We start from the raw sequence: 20,843 nt of genomic DNA, 5'->3' as shown, positions 1-20,843 counted from the left end.
AAAGACATTTGTGCTGGAGCAGCATAACTTATTTTCAAAACCACCAAGTAATTGAGAACTAATGGTTTTTTTAAATTTTTGTAAAAAAAAAAAACCTTGGGTGTTTAAAACTAATTCACCTGACGTTACTGTAACATGTTTTGAATCAGCATATCTTTTCTGAACACCAAGTATGAAACTAATGTTTAACTGTAATCCTTAGTGACTTATCAGATGAAAATATTTTTCATAAGAACCAAGACAAAACTAGGCAAAATTTGTGACGTTTTGGAAAATCAGGATAACTAAAAACTGTTGTCAGGGAATACAACTATGCGAAGGGTCAGCATTCTGTCTTCCATTCCAAACATCGCGGCTATACCACTTTGCAACTTCCATGCACGTCTTATTCCAAAATATAAGACATACATTTTGAAACATTTACTATTCCCAACAATGTTATGTTGCTAAAGATCATTAAATAGATTAAAGCCTACAGAAATTAAAAAAAAATCATTTGCTTTACCCTTACTAATTTGCTTCACAGCCAATATGACCGTTGTAAACCACTCACTATACAAATGTAACCCCTGCGCAGCGCCGTTGTTTGTAAATCTGTCAGCATGTTTTGATCTCAAGTACTAATATGTAAATATAAAATGTTACATTTGGACACAGCAATGTTATTTTTTAACCATAGTTGGGGGCTCAAGTGGCATCAACAGCATTTTCTGAAAATGCGACTTGTCATACATACCGATAGCATTCGGAATATTCACTACATTCTGCATAAATATACATTTATACTCGCCCAAATAAAACATCTATACCTGTTCTCATTAAACACAAGGGGAGCCAAGCATCACGTTTACCTGGTGACGTCATGCGCGCACAGCCTCAGAAGTAAAAACTAAGTTTTTAACCGTAAGTTGTTTTTGTTCCTTTTTTAATTCTTCTTAGTTTCTTTTAAGTTGTACGCAATAAACCATATAGTTTTTAAAGGCAAATACAATACGGCAACTTTGAAGATGTGCTCATTATTTTTCCCTACTTAAGCTTTACCTAGAATGAAATCATGCTTGGGCGAACTTCTGGAATTTTCGAAGACTCTTACCTATAAGCTGCATAGCCAACCGTTTATCAATTGATATCGCTGGACGTTCTTTTTCTCATCAACAAAAAAACGTCATCTTCGCTTCCTTGTTACCAGCTTCCCTGTTACTTGATATATTTTACGATCCACGAGCTTGACAGTTTCCACGAGCTTGTTTTCTTCATTTTGCTTCTCCAAACATAATTGGAATTTGACAGTTTTTTGTGTTGTTTCCCGAGTGGTACTGTTCATAACTCAGTCGCTGGGCCGTCAACTTTAGCCTATCTCCCGTTTACTGATTCGGTATGTAAAATTATAAATCATTAACATTGCGTAAGTGATAAAACAGATGATCTAAGGCTACACACATAGTCATTTTTATTCAGTATAAAGGGTCTAGTTTCCCAAGATGTAACTGTAAATGCCTGCTCAAAAATGCGAGACAGAGTCAAATGTCTTGAACCAGTGAGGGAGGTTTAAAACATATAGCATAGACGTTGTTGTCATGCAGTAAACATTTCAAACACTAGAAACCCACCACTGTTCTCAGTTACAATACTTTTGAAGAAAAAACAGGAGTCAAATTAAACGCTTTCTTTCCTTTTAGTTCCAAAACTTCATCAGAAATAACATAAAAATGCAAAATCACACTTAAATACTGTGAATAAAATGACTTCAACATTCAGTTAGAAAAAGTAATTACAGGCTGAAGTACCATTATATCTGTTTTCACAAGTTTAAAAACTTATGAATCACACAATACAAAAAAAAAATGCACAGAAAATATTTTGCATTGAATACTGTTTCTAAAAAAAATAAAAACTATTAAATGTATTTATATTTTAACAAACTTTTTATGGAAATGGTTTTGTTTAAACCAGGATAAAGATCTGCCCATAACAAAATCTTTCATTTTCCATCTACCCATAACAAAATCTGCCATTTTAGTTCTAGCATTTCTGAAAAGTTGTTATATTGATCTGTAAAACTGCTTGTATTAACTTGCTGTAAAACTAAAAAATAAAACTTGTGAAAATGTTCGCAATTTAAACTATGCTTTGCTAAAGCAATATTCAGGTCTTTGTTTTTGATGGTCCTAAGATGTTCACCAGTACGACACCTCAAAGCCATAGTAGTCTTCTTGCCTACATAAAAATTATGACAACAACAACTAATGACAAGATAAACTAGACCTGTGCTTTTACAATTATATATACTTTTAGGCTCAAATCTGAAATTGCAGTCTTTGGCTAAATACATGTTTTCAGGATAAATGAACCTACACCATCTACACCCCCACAAGCAAAAGTACCTAATGGCTATTACCAACAACATTTAATTGTCTCTTATGTTTTAACAAAAAATTTAGATTCAAGGTTTTTTAATAAATAAATATTGGTTTAGAACGTATCATGTCACTTAAATCTCTGCTTCCTAAACCTTCCAGTTGTTTTCAATAATCCTTTTAAGTTCTTCACTTTTTTAAACTCATTGGAATAGGGAATGCTAAAAATTTCTTGTGCTTATGAGTACCAATCTTATCCTTTTTGCTTTTTGGGGTGAACCCAGATATGAGAAAGGTGGAACCCTATCTACTCTATTACTGATGACTTAATCTGCAACTGCCCTTAATTTACCCCTCGGATAACCTCTCTGAGTAAACATATCAATCATATTATTACTTCTTGCCAAAATGCATCAACACTACTGATAATGACTCAGTCTAGTCACCTAACCTCTAAAAATGTTAAATTTTATAAAACTTGGATGAGAGCTTGTAAAATGTACATAATTATTAATAAAGGACTTTCTGTAAATATTACTAGAAAAAAGCCTGTTTATAAAATCACAAGTAAGCTCAATATCCAAAAAATTAACCGTAGAACCAATGCTGCTGATCTCAAATTTTAACCATCTTAAGCTGCTATTCAGTTGTTCAACAAATATGTCAAACACATCCTTACCACCCTCCAAATAAAAAATAAATCATCTATATATCTGTGATGGAAAGAAATGTATTTAAATGTAGAAAAATTGGATAAATAATAAATCTCCTACCAACACATCATCAGGTTTGCAAAAGAGGGGGCTACTGTGGTCCCCAGAGCTACCCCTGAGACTTGTTGATAGATCTTGGATTCAAACTAAAAAAAAAAAAATAGTTGCTAAGAACTAAATCTAATAAAATGCATATAATCTTAGAATACAACATGAGGTCATGGGTAAACTCTTTCAAAAATTCTGTTCTTCACTCTGTTCTTCAGTTAGTGCTTGCTTGAATTTTATTATTTGTTAGTAATTGCAGGTGTGGGGGTAGCCACATTCTTTGATTTCCTGTTCTTGCCTATTTAAGTGGTACAGTTTGAAATATTTTCTGCTTAAAATCCTCAGCTTTGGCCGGCTAAGATCTAGCTGTATTCAATTGGACATATAAGATAATTTAAGTACCTTTATCTGCACTTTTTTCAAATAATACAGTATTTAAATTGATTTAACTGTGTTGCATGATTATTAACTGAACTGGAAGTTTTGACTCTGTTCTTCAGTTAGTTTTCCCACCCACCCTCCCTGTTTTTGTTTTGGTGTTAATCTTAGTGGCTTTGAAACTGGCTGCCCTTCTTGTAAATTTGTGTTTGGATACTCCTTCCGGACCCATCTCATTTGCTCACTCAACTGAGTGCATGAGATCATATTCTGATTTCAGGCACTCCTACTGTGTACAAAGAGAGCATCTGGGAAAGAGAACAAAAAAAAAACATTTTAAGCTTGTTTCCTGCCTTTCCTATTAAGTGGTCTAGACTGTTTGTAGGCTTCTGAGCCCCCAAGCCCTTCTGTGTTGGAGGGAAGCCTTCTAGCTTAGTTTTTTTCTTGTAACTAACCAGTTTTCTAGTTTCAGCACTCAAATCTGTTTCTTTGAACTCAGCACTTGTTCAGAACTCATTGTAAGCACTACATAAACTGCAAATTACTACAGCACTCAACTTTCCTCACTTGTCTAGTGGAAAGCAGTTTTTAGTACTTAATAAATAAGCACTTATCCAGGCATGTCTAAGGATCAGCTCCCAGTGATTTCTCCTGTCTACCTGATGAATCTGGGTATTTTGGGGCAATGCAGCAGTTGCCTCATGTACACAGACAACCCTCTCCTCCTACCACCCAACACTACAACCTGTGAGAGATGCACTTATATAGCCAAACTGGAAGCAAAGCTCTCTTCACCCAAGACTGGACTAGACAGTCAAGAGGAGAAGGTAAACACTTGCACCACACACTCTCATCACATAGTCCCTTAAAACCTACACCACCAAAACAGACACACAGAAACACAAAACACACACCTACATTCGCGGAGGCTCTCAAAAAAACCTGCCCAAGCATCAGGGACATCCAAAGCATAAACGCAAGCAAACCCCACCCCCCCAACACAACCCAAATGACACATAGCCCACAAACTCATTTTGCCACTCAACCACAGCCCATAAGGCATAACAACGTACCCAACACTCTAGTCATAGGTGACTCTATAGTCAGGCACACTGATGTTCCACTCACTAGACTAAACAAGGAGAAAGTTACTGTCAGCTGCTTGTCAGGTGCCAGGATCCGCCACATAATGCATGCACTCAGGTCACTCCACAATAAGTACAAATATGACACTGTCATTGTCCATGTTGGTGTGAATGACCTGAGACATACCTCCCTGGACTACATGAAAAGAGACATGGAGGAGCTCTCCGATCTTGTATCCCAGGCGGGTATGACACTAACCCTAAGTAGCATCCTGCCATCACCCAGAATGATACCACAGTTCAAGGACAAAATGATTGACTTCAACAATTGACTAAGCTTCTGGTGTCATTGTAAGGGGATCCAGTATTTGTCTGCCTGGGACGACATGATCGACAGTCTATGATGCTTTGCCAGAGATGGCCTGCACATGTTGCCCTTAGGATTCTGGATGCTGGCTAAGGCTCTTGCCACCCCTATAGTGCCTTTTCTAGGCAAGGTTCAAATGACAAATTCACCACCGTAACAGGTACAAGCAAGCAAAATCTGAGGGTAATGCTACTCAATGCTAGAAGTCTAAACCTCAAAATGCACTCACTCGAGGCACTCCTTAAAATGGAGAACATTGACATCTGTGCAGTGACAGAGACCTGGCTCAAAGCTCTAGAGAGCACCCCTGCATTACCAGGCTTAAATTCATACCACACCTTTTGGCCACCTAACCAAGAAAGAAGCACTAAAGGCGGAAGCGTGTCTATATTCATTAAGGATATCCACACCTCCAGGCTAGTTGCATAGCATAATGCATCCGAGATTATCCAAGTGCAACTAACTCCGGGCAAGACTGCAATCCAAATTGTAGCTTGATACAGACCCCCCACCATGCCCCAGGATTCACACTCCTCATTTCTTGATGCACTGGAAAGTATTCGGGTACAACCCAACACCCTAATAATGGGTGATTTCAACTACCCCACCATTAACTGGGAAAACTACTCGTATACCAATGCTTTTGCTCAACGTTTTCTAGAATTCATAAATTCCAACGCCTTGGATCAACTTATTCACACCCCCACCAGGGGAAGCAATATCCTAGACCTGGTCATTACCAACATGGGAAACCGGTGTTCCACACCAGAGGTCAATTCCTTGTTGGTCAGATCCGACCACAAGCTAATCAGCCTAGACATCCACATCCCACCCCCAGCCCCAATTAGGGAAACCATCGTAAAAAACTTCTCCAAAGCCAACTTCACACTTCTTAAGACAGAAGTGGCAAACTTCATGACACCCATGCAGACGGGCAGTAGAGGTATGACTGCCGAATCCTACACAAATGCACTTACACGAGTGCATGGATCATGCTATCCCTAATAGAACCAAGATGTTATCCTCCAAAAAAGGAAGCCAATCTGGTGGTCCTCTGCCATAAACAAACTCTACAACAGAAGAAAGAAACTGTTGCAAAAAAGAGTAAAATCCCATGACTGGAGGAGCTCCCTGGTCAACCTCAGTAAGAAGCTGAGATCCCTCATAAAATCCTCCAAAGCTAGTTACGAAAACAAAATTGTGACTGACTCTAAAGACAACCACAAAGCATTCTATAGCTATGTCAAGAGTCTAAATGGGAACACTCAGATCTGCTCTGAGTTACAGCACAATGGCACTAAATATACAGAACCAACTGATATTGCCAACATCCTAGCAGATAGGTTCAGTGCTAACTTTACCCCCCTCTCACCCCCTAGAGGGCCCATCTCTATACTGGAAGAATGCAAAGTTCCTATAATCACGGCTGCACAGGTAAAAACACACTCTCCAAAACCAAGAACACAGCATCCATGGGACCTGACAATATCCCAGGCTGCGTTCTACACGAACTACAGAATGAACTGGCACCCTACCAAAGTACCATGTTCAATCATAGCCTCACCTCAGGCTTTGTACCCACTGAATGGCGCACCGCGATGGTTATCCCACTCCACAAAGGGGGAGCCATGACAGACCCCGGGAACTACCGTCCCATTAGCCTGACGAGCCTGGTCTGCAAGGCAATGGAACATATTGTGGAACTCATAAACAAAGACATTGGTAATAGACATTGGTAATCTCCAAACTCTGGACCGTACCCAGTTTGGATTTGTAAAATGCAGATCATGTCTCCTAAACCTGATTGACTTCTTTGAAGCAGTCACCAAAGCCATAGATGAGGAAAAATGGTTCACATAGCTTATCTAGATCTCGCCAAGGATTTCAACACCATCCCCCACTCTGGAATTCTAGATAAGCTCACTAAACTAGGTATAAATCCCTATGTCACAAGATGGGTTGCGAACTGGCTCACTGACAGAACCCACACTGTGAAAGTAGCGGATTTCAAATCCGACATCAGACCAGTGACAAGTGGAGTACCACAGGGTTCAGTCCTGGGTCCTCTCCTGTTTGGTATCTACTTCCCTGAAGTGCAGGCCAACACAGAAGGTCTTTGGCTAACAAAGTTTTGCAGATGACTGTAAGCTAGGAGCCATAATCGAAACTCCTAACGATGTGGACAAACTACAAAAGGGCCTCACTGAGACAGATACCTGGTGTCAAAGCCATGGCCTGAAGCTCAATGCCAAAAAGTGTGTTGTTATCCCCTTTGGTAAAAACTCTGTACCCATGAACTACCACATAGCTTGTAGTCTACTTAATGCCGAATATGTGATGAGATCTTGGGACACAGATGGACAGTAGTCTCTCCTTTGATAATCACATTGCCACAGTGGTCAGGAAATCCTTCTACGTGGCTCATCTCATCACAAAAGGATTCTCATCCAGAAAAAAAGAGGTCATTGTTCTCCTTTACTCATCACTCATTAGACCCATTATAGAGTACAACGCCCCTTTTGGTATGTGCCTCACAAGACATCTACAACAACTGGAAAGACCACAGAAATACCTCACAAAGAGGATTACTGGCCTCAAACAGATGCCCTATGCAGACCATCTAAAAAAACTACAGCTTTACTCCATCGCATATCACCTACTCTAGGGCGATCTCTGCCTAACATACAAAGCTATGTCAAACCCAGAGCTGTTGGACATGCTCCACTTAAAGAAACCCAATCCCTCCGAGCTACATGCTCTAGGGACCTAAACCTTGTCACCACAATAAACAGAACATGCTGGAGGAATAGATTCCTGTCCCAGAGACTTCCCATACTCTGGAACAGACTACCTATCTATGTCAAACAGAGCTCCTCATTAGCACTCTCCAAGAAAAATCTTGATGATTGGATGGGAAATGGGAAATTCACCCCGGGGATCACTTCTGTGGCTCTGCTCGACAGGGGCACAGGAAAATAAATTTCTTGGGTGGCGAAAGCCAGGGTAAATTTTTGGGCTAGGCTTGTATGGGCCCTAGGGCTGATAGCCTAGTACCTACCTATGAAAATAAATCAAATTCAATGCCTTCATCTAGATAAATTGAAGTATAGAGAGTATTCACATCTACAGTACCACAACATAGGCTCACCGCCTTCAAACTCAAATTTGCTAATTTAATCTAAAAATACCCAGGAATCCATAAGAAAATATTTGCTAGCTTGCACTACAGGGTTGAGAATATTGTCTAATAGAATAGAAATATTAATTGTTTTATTTTGAGGAAAAGACACTGTAGGTCTAAAGGGCGATTTCTTCTCATCTTTGTGGATTTTAGGAATTCTGAAGAGAAACCCATGCTCCGGTTGTTCAACTATACAAAAATTGTACATTTCTAACGTCAAACAGTTCTGGTGCAATAAATCTAGCAAAGTAAGATCTATATACATGTATATTTCCTTTACAAACTCTTCAGTTACTACTCTATAACATTTAACATTTAATTGAACATGCATAGCTGAGATATAGTCAACTTTACTCATGATCACTAAACCATTCGCTTTATCAGCTCGCATGAACCTTAAATTGTCATAACTTCTTAACTTATTCAGGGCTGTTAAATGCGCTTTATTTTAATTAAATTTCATCTTGTTATGCCATTCAAAATTAGATTTAAGTAACAATTCATAAATACTGTCCATGCAATTTATTGAAAATATTTAAAGTAGTGGATTCACAGTACTGTGCTTTTTAACAAAATGCTTTACACTAGGGGTATCTTTATACAAAAAAATTAAACTTTCTCACTGTCTGTTTAAAGTCTAGCATTACCAGTCAAAACTGCATGGTTAGTGGGAATGAACAAAAAACCTTTTGAAAGTACCTCAATTTCAGCAGATGTGAAACTGACATCATTAAGATTAAAAATACGCCACATATTCATCAGCGGTTCTTCCCCTTCACTCGTGACTTTGATTGCGTCGTCTTGTCCTCCTTGGGAGAGGAAAAAACTGAATCAAGGTTACCATCCTCCACCTCCGTATCACCAGTGAAGTAATACTGATTTCCTCCTCAATAGAAGATATAGAAGGCCTAGAACTGCCCTGATTATCAGAGGGAACATTATCCATCTCTTCAGCCAAAATGTGGTTATCCTCTCTGTTCCCACACAACCTTCCATTGTGCACATTGCTAACATTGCTGTTCGAAAAAGAAGCTAGTTGGCCAAGCCTGCATTTCGAAGGAATAGTCTTGAATGGTAAATCTAGCAGTCTGATTGGTTGACTTCTCTGTCAGTCTTTTAATGACAAATGCTTGTTGGCTAGAATACGCTGATAGGTCCCTGTACAACTTTTTCTGTTTACGTAGAATAATGGTTTTAAATGTTGTTACACTTTCACAAAAGTATTTAAATAAAGATGCTTTACAAGAGAGAACGAAGAATGTTTTTTAATGTTAGCATCAAGACCGCTAATCCATTCTCTCAATTGATTCAGTTGTAACGTACTCTGCCTTATTAACACTCACATAACCTCACATCCAGCTTTATTGTAAATGTTACTAAATTTGGTGTAAATTTAGTCCTGATAGGTGGTGCTATTGGGAAATGTGTACACCCTTAAGCCAAGGGGAACGATATTACATTCCAAACAGTCTGAGTATTTCATCACACATTTTTCTAGCTGGAATACTAGCATATAGCAGTCAATAGACTCAGTTAGAGACTGTTTTAATATTCCCAAAATTGGCACTATATTTAAAGTCAGTAAGGGATTCACACTGTTACCATTTATTAGATTGGATACAAGCCTACCAGATTGTCTAGCTGTTAAAACGAGTTCATCCTCCGTTATAGTAACTTCATCGGAGGAAAGTTCAAATGAACCAGCAATATTTACTTTTTGGAATTGGCTCAGAACTCGGTCTATTACATCATTGGCTTTCCCAACCACTTGTTGCAAGGTGTCTGTGAGCACCCCTCAGTTCATCAGGAAGAGATTAAATACTTAGGTTTAAGATGGAATCGTTGTTACCGGCCATTAAGGTCATTGCAGCTATTCAGCCCAGCAAAAATACGAAGAAATATATAATTAGACAAGGGAGAGACAGCTGGAGTCAATGGTGTTATGATAAAACACCAGAAACACAGCACCAAAGGCACCAAGGCACTGAAACTGGATACTCAAACACTAGAAACGCACCACTGTTCTCAGCTGCAATACTTGTAAAGAAAAACTAGGAGTCAAATTAAGCGTTCATTCCTTTTACTTCCAGAACTTCATCAGAAATAACATGCAAATCCAAAATCACACTTAAATACTGTGAATAAAATGACATCATCATTCAATTAGAAAAAGTAATTAGAAATTAAAGTACCACTATATCTGTTTTCACAAGTTTAAAAACTTATGAATCTCACAATACAAAAAAATGCACAGAAAATTTTTTTGCACAGAAAATTTTTTGCATCAAATGAAACACTTTCTAAAAAACAAAATCTGCCATTTGAGTTCTAGCAATTCCAAAAAGTTGTTAAATTGATCTATAAAACTGTTTGTATTAACCTGCTGTAAAACTAAAAAAATAAAACTTGTGATTTTGTTATGGGCAAATGGTTATCCCGGTTTAAACAACCATTTCCATAAAAAGTGTGTTAGAATATAAATACATTTAATATGTTTTTTTTTAGAAACAGTTTCATTCAATGCAAAAGATTTTCTGTGCATTTTTTTGTTGTGTGATTCATAATAAGTTTTTAAACCACAACCCTCCTTGTCTTCTCTGATGTCATAAACAACAATCGCAACAGTAATAAAATATCCTCTGCCCTATTCTTGGACCTCTCCAAAGCTTTTGATATGGTGGATCACCAACTACTAATTTTACACACTAAAGACTATGGACTTAGACACTCAAGCACTGCAATGGTTCCAATCCTATTTGAACAGTAGACAACAGGCTGTCCTATGGCAAAATAAAATTTCTAACCTCCTACCCAACACCCTGGGGGTTCCCCAGGGCTCTATACTTGGACATCTCCTATTTTCAACATTTATCAAGAACCTCTATACAGTCACCCCAGATGCAAAATGCATCCAATATGCAGATGAGTCCACCCTTATCTGATGTGCTACCTCCCAGTCTGATCTGCAAAGACTGTCCCAAACCACCTTCAATAGAGTCAAAAATTGGCTAACGAATCATCACCTGATCCTAAACCCAAATAAAACTAGATTACTGCTGTTTTCCCCTAATCGAAGATCCACCATACCATCCTTCTCCATAAAATCTAAGAATGGTACCATAATCTCCCCAGATACCTACACAAAGCTACTAGGCATTACCATAGATAACAATCTCAAATGTGACATACATGTTAATCAGGCTGTTAAAACCATCAACAAAAAAACTCTGCTCAATCTACAAGATTAAACCTTTCCTAACCCCACCCGCTAAAATAGCCATTGCACACTCTCACCTTCTTGCAACTCTCCTCTATGCTTCCCCTTTATTCACAAACTTAGGCAAAACAGAACTGAATAAACTGTCTAGCTGTTATAATCACATTGCCTGATTCGCCACTGGCATGCCATACAAGACACATCACTAAAAACCTGAACCACCTAGGATGGTTAGAACTGCCATGCCTATTTCAGTATAACCAACTATTAGTGGCATATAAAGTACTCAACCAGCCTGACAGTACACCTGCACTTAAAAAAACTTATCAAACCCTGCAGTAACCCAAGACCACTTCGCTCCTCTAACAGGCTACTAGTGCAAACTGTCAAAACCAAAAGTTCAGCTGGTGACTTCTGTTTGCCAACCTTGTTGGCAAAATCTGGAACACACTCCCTGCCGACATCACCCTAGAACCTACCCTCAGTCAATTCAAAAAAAGTCTTAAACTTTATTTTAAATCACACTGGCTATGTCCTTGTTCCAAACTAGACTAATCCTATCACCATGTGTGTGTACTAACTCTTTCAGAAATTAATAGAATTGTGTTTTATAAGCCTTAAACCTTGTGTAAAATAAATAATTTGTGTTTTTTTTTCCATGTAGTACCAGTCGGACCTGTAAACTCCTCTCTACCTAGATTTATGTTATAAAATTGTGTTTACTGTGGAACTTTTCTCCCCGGGCCTCCACTGAAAATGGACATGTATCCAGTTGGACTATCCTGGTCAACAAATGTAAAATAAAAAATAAATAAATAAATGTGAAAACAGATATAGTGGTACTTTAATTTGTAATTACTTTTTCCAACTGAATGATGATATCCTTTTATTCACAGTGTGATTTTGGATTTGTATGTCATTTCTGATGAAGTTCTGGAAGTAAAAGGAACAAAAGCACTTAATTTGACTCCTGTTTTTTCTTCACAAGTATTGCAGCTAAGACAGTGGTGTGTTTCTAGTGTTTGAGTATTCAGGATCACTGTTTTCATTTGTCTATTCTCTGAAGAATAAAACAAATCTGAGATTATAATGTTTGACCTAATTTAGTCACTGTGATCCTCAGATGATTTGCCATAAGAAATCACAAACTTTAAAATCAGACCAAAAATATTAGTCATGAACATTGTACTGCTTGCAGACCAAGTAACAGCTAAGACAGTGGTAATTAGTCCCACTGGTAGCACATTTTGCCAGCTTCATAACTAAACAAACCATACAGTCTGTAAGGTATTGTTGGAATAGTCACAAGGTCATAATGACTTTGCCCAGCAATGCAGTTGCAGAACATTAAATTCATCAGCATCATATATTGCTATAGTGCATTGATTTTTATTTTTATCTTGTTTTTTCAATCTTTTTCTGATTTGCAACCTTTATATTTATCCTCCTTTGCAAATAGTAAGCACTGGTTTTACAGTGTTGATTATGGCAGCATCTCGAACAGCAGATTGATGAGCTCTAAAACATTAGTAAACATAACCTAACATAGAAGATTATTTAGCTTAACAACACTGCTCGAGATGCTGTTTGTAAACAGCTGGGAAATGAAAACCTGAGACATATTAATGAATTTGTACAGTTGTTTACCATCCGTACATTATAGGTAAAGGCATTTCTAGACTAGTTTGAGTATGTGCTTCTGCTTACTTTGGTGATGATTCGGGTCTATATTAGTAACTCGAACGCTTACCTTATCGAATCCCTAAACATCGACCCATATTTATTGAACCGCAAAAACATCGAATGTCCAGAAGAACAAAACCAGAAATGTTGAATCTTCATGGTTGGCCTTCTGCAGTATAGCTCCGTAAGGTAAGTGTGCGATAGTCATGGACCTCAGGGTTATGGTGCGGGTTAAGGTAAGTGCATAGATGGTAATGTATGTTAGATTTAGTGTAGGGTTTTGTTAAGTGTATGTGTGTGGATTATTTAGTTTGTTTGGGTTTATCTTTTTAAGGTAAGTGTGCGATAGTTACGGACCTTAGGGTTAGGGTGCGGGTTAAGTTAAGTGCATACTTGCTGGTATATGTAAGATTAAGTGTAGGGTTAGAAGTAGGGTTTAGTGTAGGGTTAGAAATAGGCTTTTGGTTAGTGTATGTATGTGGTTTATTTAGTTTGTTTGTGTTGGTAGTATGTAGCGGGCAGTGGGACAAGTATGATAGTTCAATGTTTTGAATTTTGCGGTTTAGGGCATTCAGTGTTTATGCGGTTCGATGAGGACAGGTCGACATTTAGGGATTCAATAAGGTAAGCGTCCGTGTTTATAATAGACCCAATGATTCTTCCCATTAAAAATAAAATAAGAACAGTATTAAATGGAATTATGTAATTTAAAGATTAGACCCCTTTGCAACTGCTGAACTTGTATCTGCTCACCTGTTAATTGCACAGACTCCACAAAATAGTCTCTTGGATTATACAATGATTTCTGGATTTTTAGATTAGGCTTGGCTCTGCAGCTGGAGGTTAACACTCAATCCTAGCATTTTGCTAATTTCTACATTTATGGATTTATTGTTTAAACAGTCATTTTCTGGTAGCTTTGCAGTCTTGGGAGTTTCCTCCTAAGTAGAATAAAGTTGCTCTGCTAACTGGATACCTTATATGTTATTGGACCCCTCTGAATGTGCGACCCCATTGGTTCTCCCTTAAATTGGAGTCAGACTACTGAAATTCCCATCAAACTGTATTTAGTGTTGCCACCTCATTTGACTTTTAGTTGTGTTTTTTGTATTTTGTATGCCAAGCAGGCAATACATACAAATGTACATACATACCCACATATTTTAAGCACGGCATTAATGCCCTTTTAGCCTGCCAATATACGAAAACAATTGTTCCCATAAAAAGTGTCCAGGCTGTTCTTAAAAATAACTAGTGTTTGCTTTAATGTAATTGGTAGTCTGTTTAGTGCATCAGCTGCTATCTCAAGAGTAACAATTAGTATACTTTTCATTTCTAGCGAAGCTTTTTTTTTTAATTTCTCCAGGTCTTTTGGGTTGGAATGGACTCCATTCCTAAGACTAAGTAGGATTAAAGTTCATGAAATTAGTATTGTTTCAATCTTTGATGTTCGCTAGAAGTGCTCTTTGGAACACCTGCAATGTGCCCAGCAATGACTTCTTCTGCAATTCATGTGCAGTTACTTGTATCGGTAGCATATCTAAATACAATTGTAAAATTTTTTTTTATAAGACCCATTGCTCCTACTATTGGAACTGTCTTGAGTATCCTTTTAGATTGCCCTCATTTCTGCCTGCATATCCTGATATGTTATGACTTTGTGTCTCTCTATACATAAGACACTGTAGTTAATGGGTGTAGCAATTTCAGTCATCAGTGCTATTTTTTTCTTATTTCCGTGCAGGGGCGGCTCGTGGCATAGGGCTGCCGGACTGCAGCCCCCTCAAAAAGAAAAAAAGAAAGAAAAAGAAATGAAAAATAAAAAAAAATATTTTTAAAATTGCGGACTTGCATGCGCAGACCGAGTCCCGGCTTATCGGTCTATCGCATGCTCAGGGCAACCGGCCGTCCCCATAGGGGGACACAAGGAGCGTCTGTGCACTTTTACAGTGCACAGACCCGCCAGGATTATGGGACGCATCCGGACTGCAAGAGGAGCAGCAGGGACTCGGGACAGTGCCTCAGGGATCTCGTCGGCGTCGGGAAGGAGCATGTGGATCTCGGGGGTCTTCAGTATTGCGGGAAGGATGTATGGATTATGGACGTTAACTCTGGATGTATTCATTCAGGATTCAGGTAAGGTGCCTTTCAATTTACAATGTTTATTTTTCTTTGTGTATGGTGCTTGTGCTTTACTGGAGTTTGTGTATGGTGCTTGTGCTTTACTGGAGTTTGTGTATGGTGCTTGTGCTTTACTGGAGTTTGTGTATGGTGCTTGTGCTTTACTGGAGTTTGTGTATGGTGCTTGTGCTTTACTGGAGTTTGTGTATGGTGCTTGTGCTTTACTGGAGTTTGTGTATGGTGCTTGTGCTTTACTGGAGTTTGTGTATGGTGCTTGTGCTTTACTGGTGTGTGTGTGTGTGTGTGTGTGTGTGTGTGTGTGTGTGTGTGTGTGTGTGTGTGTGTGTGTGTGTGTGTGTGTGTGTGTGTGTGTGTGTGTGAAAATGCCCCAGGTGCTTATGGTGGTGTGGTAGGGAATGCCTCAGGCTTGAACCCTGTACCCTGTATGCAGGTGTTAAAGACTTGAGTTCCCTACCCACCACCATTTGTAAAAATTTCAGATTTTACCTCATATTTGATCTGATCTGTTCCTCATAATATCTGTGGTTTGTAAATGTTGTAATGCTTGATATTTGATGGTGTAGTAGTAGCATTGTTGCCTCACAGCTGCAGGTTCTTGGGTTTGATTCTTGGCTGGGGTTCCTTCTTTGTGGGGTCTGTATCTTCTCCCTGTGTTTGTGTGGGTTTGCTTTTGTGCCCTCCCATGTTACAAAGACATGTCTGCATTATTTCTTCCTGGGCCTCCGCTGAAAATTTGTTTATTTGTTCCAAGTCAGACTGTCCTGATTAAAAATGTTAAATAAAATTGATAGGCATTTGAATTTCAGACTTAAGGGTTTCTGAATGTTTAATTCCCTGCGTATTTGATGGTGCAGTGGTAGTATTGTTGCCTCACAGCTATAGGTTTTCTGGTTTGATTCTTGGTTGGGGTGGCTTCTGTGTGGAGTCTGCATCTCCTGCCTGTGTTTGTGTGGATTTGCTCTGGTGCCCTGCCATTTTACAAAGATGTGTCTGCAGTTTTAATCCCTCGTCTCTGCTGAAAATTGTTTTGTTCTGTCCAGTAAATTTGACAGGCATTTGAATTTCAGACTTCAGGTTTCTGAATGTTTAATTCCTTGCAGATTTGATGGTGCAGTGGTAGTATTGTTGCCTCACAGCTATAGGTTTTCTGGTTTGATTCTTGGTTGGGGTGGCTTCTGTGTGGAGTCTGCATCTCCTGCCTGTGTTTGTGTGGATTTGCTCTGGTGCCCTGCCATTTTACAAAGATGTGTCTGCAGTTTTAATCCCTCGTCTCTGCTGAAAATTGTTTTGTTCTGTCCAGTAAATTTGACAGGCATTTGAATTTCAGACTTCAGGTTTCTGAATGTTTAATTCCTTGCAGATTTGATGGTGCAGTGGTAGTATTGTTGCCTCACAGCTATAGGTTTTCTGGTTTGATTCTTGGTTGGGGTGGAGTCTGCATCTCCTGCCTGTGTTTGTGTGGATTTGCTCTGGTGCCCTGCCATTTTACAAAGATGTGTCTGCAGTTTTAATCCCTGCGTCTCTGCTGAAAATTGTTTTTGTTCTGTCCGCAGTAAATTTGACAGGCATTTGAATTTCAGACTTCAGGTTTCTGAATGTTTAATTCCTTGCAGATTTGATGGTGCAGTGGTAGTATTGTTGCCTCACAGCTATAGGTTTTCTGGTTTGATTCTTGGTTGGGGTGGCTTCTGTGTGGAGTCTGCATCTCCTCCATGTGTTTGTGTGGATTTGCTCTGGTGCCCTGCCATTTTACAAAGACGTGTCTGCAGTTTTAATCCCTGCTGAAAATTGGTTTTGTTCTGTCCGCAGTAAAATTGACAGGCATTTGAATTTCAGACTTCAGGTTTCTGAATGTTTAATTCCTTGCATAATTGATGGTGCGGTGGTAGTATTGTTGCCTCACAGCTATAGGTTTTCTGGTTTGATTCTTGGTTGGGGTGGCTTCTGTTTGGAGTCTGCATCTCCTGCCTGTGTTTGTGTGGATTTGCTCTGGTGCCCTGCCATTTTACAAAGATGTGTCTGCAGTTTTAATCCCTGCGTCTCTGCTGAAAATTGATTTTGTTCTGTCCGCAGTAAAATTGACAGGCATTTGAATTTCAGACTTCAGGTTTCTGAATGTTTAATTCCTTGTATAATTGATGGTGCAGTGATAGTATTGTTACCTCACAACTATAGGTTTTCTGGTTTGATTCTTGGTTGGGGTGGCTTCTGTCTGCATCTCCTCCCTGTATTTGTGTGGATTTGCTCTGGTGCCCTGCTATTTTGCAAAGACGTGTCTGCAGTATTAATCCCTGCATCTCTGCTGAAAATTGTTTTTGTTCTGTCCGCAGTAAAATTGACAGGCATTTGAATTTCAGACTTCAGGTTTCTGAATGTTTGATTCCTTGCAGATTTGATGGTGCAGTGGTAGTATTGTTGCCTCACAGCTATAGGTTTTCTGGTTTGATTCTTGGTTGGGGTGGCTTCTGTGGAGTCTGCATCTCCTCCATGTGTTTGTGTGGATTTGCTCTGGTGCCCTGCCATTTTACAAAGGCGTGTCTGCAGTTTTAATCCCTGCTGAAAATTGGTTTTGTTCTGTCCAGTAAAATTGACAGGCATTTGAATTTCAGACTTCAGGTTTCTGAATGTTTAATTCCTTGCATAATTGATGGTGCTGGTAGTATTGTTGCCTCACAGCTATAGGTTTTCTGGTTTGATTCTTGGTTGGGGTGGCTTCTGTTTGGAGTCTGCATCTCCTGCCTGTGTTTGTGTGGATTTGCTCTGATGCCCTGCCATTTTACAAAGACGTGTCTGCAGTATTAATCCCTGTCTCTGCTGAAAATTGTTTTGTTCTGTCCGCAGTAGAATTGACCGGCATTTGAATTTCAAACTTCATGTTCTTCAGAATACATAGTAGCACAACCTTTTTTTCTAGCAATTTTCTAAGTTTATAAGATGAATATTTTAAATTTGTCCCTATTTTTGGGACTGTATTCCCCATTATTGGCTTCGTCAGGTTTTTGTGCTAAGGTTGACAGCTATGGCAAGAACTGAATTCACTGAATATGGACTGTAGAATTGTGCATATTTACTGATAATGGTGGACTGTAGAATTGTGCATATTTACTAATAATGGTGGACTGTGGAATTGTGCATATTTACTAATAATGGTGGACTGTAGAATTGTGTATATTTACTAATAATGGTGGACTGTGGAAGTCTGAGTAGACTTTTTTTATGATAAATGTTCTCAACTGGGCAGTTTTGCCATTATGGGTGCATATGTTTTGTTTCATTGCTTACTGGAAAAATGTTCAAAACAAATTTAAAACACCCTCTAACAAGTGTACTGTATTGTACAAGGAATATAATTTTAGTACAATGAGGAAGGTGTATCAAAGAGCACATGTATGTTTCATATGCAAGGGGCCTATGATTGAAAACAGCCCAAAATTAATCTTTATCTGCCACTGGCAAAATGTATTTTCTTTGAATGTGGGTTTCAATGAATGTGAGTTTCAAGGGCAGAGAAGTTTTAATGCTAAGTTTTCATTGTGAGACTGCATTGCTTTGTTTAACAGATTACTTAATGTTTGTGCTGTAAAATACAAAATAAAACTTTCAAATGAAGTCCAATCATTGAAGTAAAGCAGTATGCACATTAGTGTTTATGGTAAATGGAGTGAAATAGCCAAGTAATGGTTAATTGGAATGGCTGCAGAGGCTCCAGTTCAACCATTATTTTGTCAGGGGAAGGGCAGCAAACTCAGACAGGCCCAGCTGAACTATACCTCCCAACTGTCCAGATTTTCAAAGAATGAATAGATTTTGCTTCTTATTTTTGGTTTGTTGTTCATAAAATTTGTAGTTTTAATTCCTAAATGATTTGCCAGAAGTCACTAAATAATAAGTTTCAGACTTCATAACCTTCATAAAATGCATGTTAAAGTAAGAGCCGTTCTATCAACTGTCTCAATTTATACAAGAGCAATTTTTAGTACTGTTTATATGTGCCCCAATATATTTGGCCTTGTTCAGATTTACTGCATTAACAGGTTGAGAGGTACATGCAAATAAATTGCTTTATAGAATTAGGCATAGCCAACCTCTCAACTGTCCCCAATTTTGGCTCAAAATGTTGCTCTTCCCCTAATAATCCCTCCATAAAATAGCAATTTTGGAAGAAAACATGGAGGGTTTACAATTAAGAAATAACTGTAATAATCAAAGTTATAGATTACTTGAAATGCATGTAGATTCTTTTATTTTGTCAGCTGCTCAAGGTAGCAGTACTAATATTAAAGTGTCCCTTCTTTGACAGGTAGAAGCTGTATTGTGTGTCTATTTTATATTTTTGCATCACATTTTTGGTCCATTTTTCATAAAATTGTGTTTTTGGCAAATTAGTGACAAATCACTAAAGACTGAAGTTAGAAAATGACAGACATTTGAGTTTCAGATTTTATACCCTTCAGAAAATTCATACTAATGCAAGACCTATTCTATTATCTTTCTAAGTTTATTAGAGCAATATTTAAAAATTGTCCTTCTTGTTGTGCCTTTGTCCCACTTCTGTGTATGGCTTTGTCCAGATTTCTTGCTCTTGAAGTTGAGAGGTATGACAAATGTGTCAGGGCCATCACAGTCAGCCAGAGAGATTTCAAATTGTGACATGCTTGTTGCACCCCACTCCACCATGTAGTGACTCTGGATGTGTCCAAGCAAGGCAAGGAGTAGTTGTATCTACCTTGAATGGGGAGGACACACTGCATAAGTACTACAGTGGCTTTTCATCTGTCCTTGATTTTGCAGAATGGTCTGGTTTCTGTCATATTTTTGTACTGTTGATTTATGCTTATTACTCAAAGTGCCTGTTGCTCTGTGTTTAAGTAGCAATGCTTTAATGACCATAAGGTAAGCTTGTCTGACATCGTAAGATGCAAGTAAGCTTTAATAAGCATACTGTTAAAGAATTGCCAACATTGAAAGCCTTTCTGTTGTTGCCATGCAGAGAATACTTGACTAGATAATGTATAAGCCTTGGGTATTAAAGGACAGGATTCCATTATTTTAAAAAGCTCATTACACTTGTTGGAGACTTCCAGTCATCTCTACAGGCTTTACCCGTAAACTAAACAGAATGCCAATCATGTGTGGTCCATAACCTGTACAGTAATCCTTTAAGCAATGTATCTTGAGCTTGTTTCTTGTTTGCTTTTCATTTTTACTTTTATCATGTTTTCCCCATGAAACGTTGTCAGGCAGCAGGTCTTTTTGGATAAGAAACATTTTTACAAGTGGGGCATCACATAGATTTCTACTTTCAGCATGTTGCTTGGTACTTTAATAAAGCTGAATATATTATAATTAGAACTGCAGTGCAAGGAGAAGTAGTTTGAGTTGAGTGCTTCTGGTTTTTCTTATACTTGATTTTGACTGGCATTCCAGTAATGTATTTAAAAGTAATTTATTTTTCATGCCTCACAACCTTTTGTTTCCATCTAGATATTAAGTAAGCTGTCATGCAGCCAATGCATTGAAATATTTTTATTCTTCTACACTTATTTTTGTCTTGATTGGACTTTCATAATGATGGTTTGCCACCCAGGGCAGCGTATTTAATTAAAGTTAGTTTTTTTGTGGTTTTGTGCATAGCTCCTCCCCTTTGTGGTTGACCACACCCCTTCCCTTTG

Source organism: Protopterus annectens, chromosome 3.part0 (genome assembly GCF_019279795.1).
Source record: "Protopterus annectens isolate FY-2018-M chromosome 3.part0, PAN1.0, whole genome shotgun sequence".
Classification (NCBI taxonomy): domain Eukaryota; kingdom Metazoa; phylum Chordata; order Ceratodontiformes; family Protopteridae; genus Protopterus; species Protopterus annectens.
The sequence above is the reverse complement of the archived record's forward strand: the minus strand, read 5'-3'. Positions refer to the sequence as shown.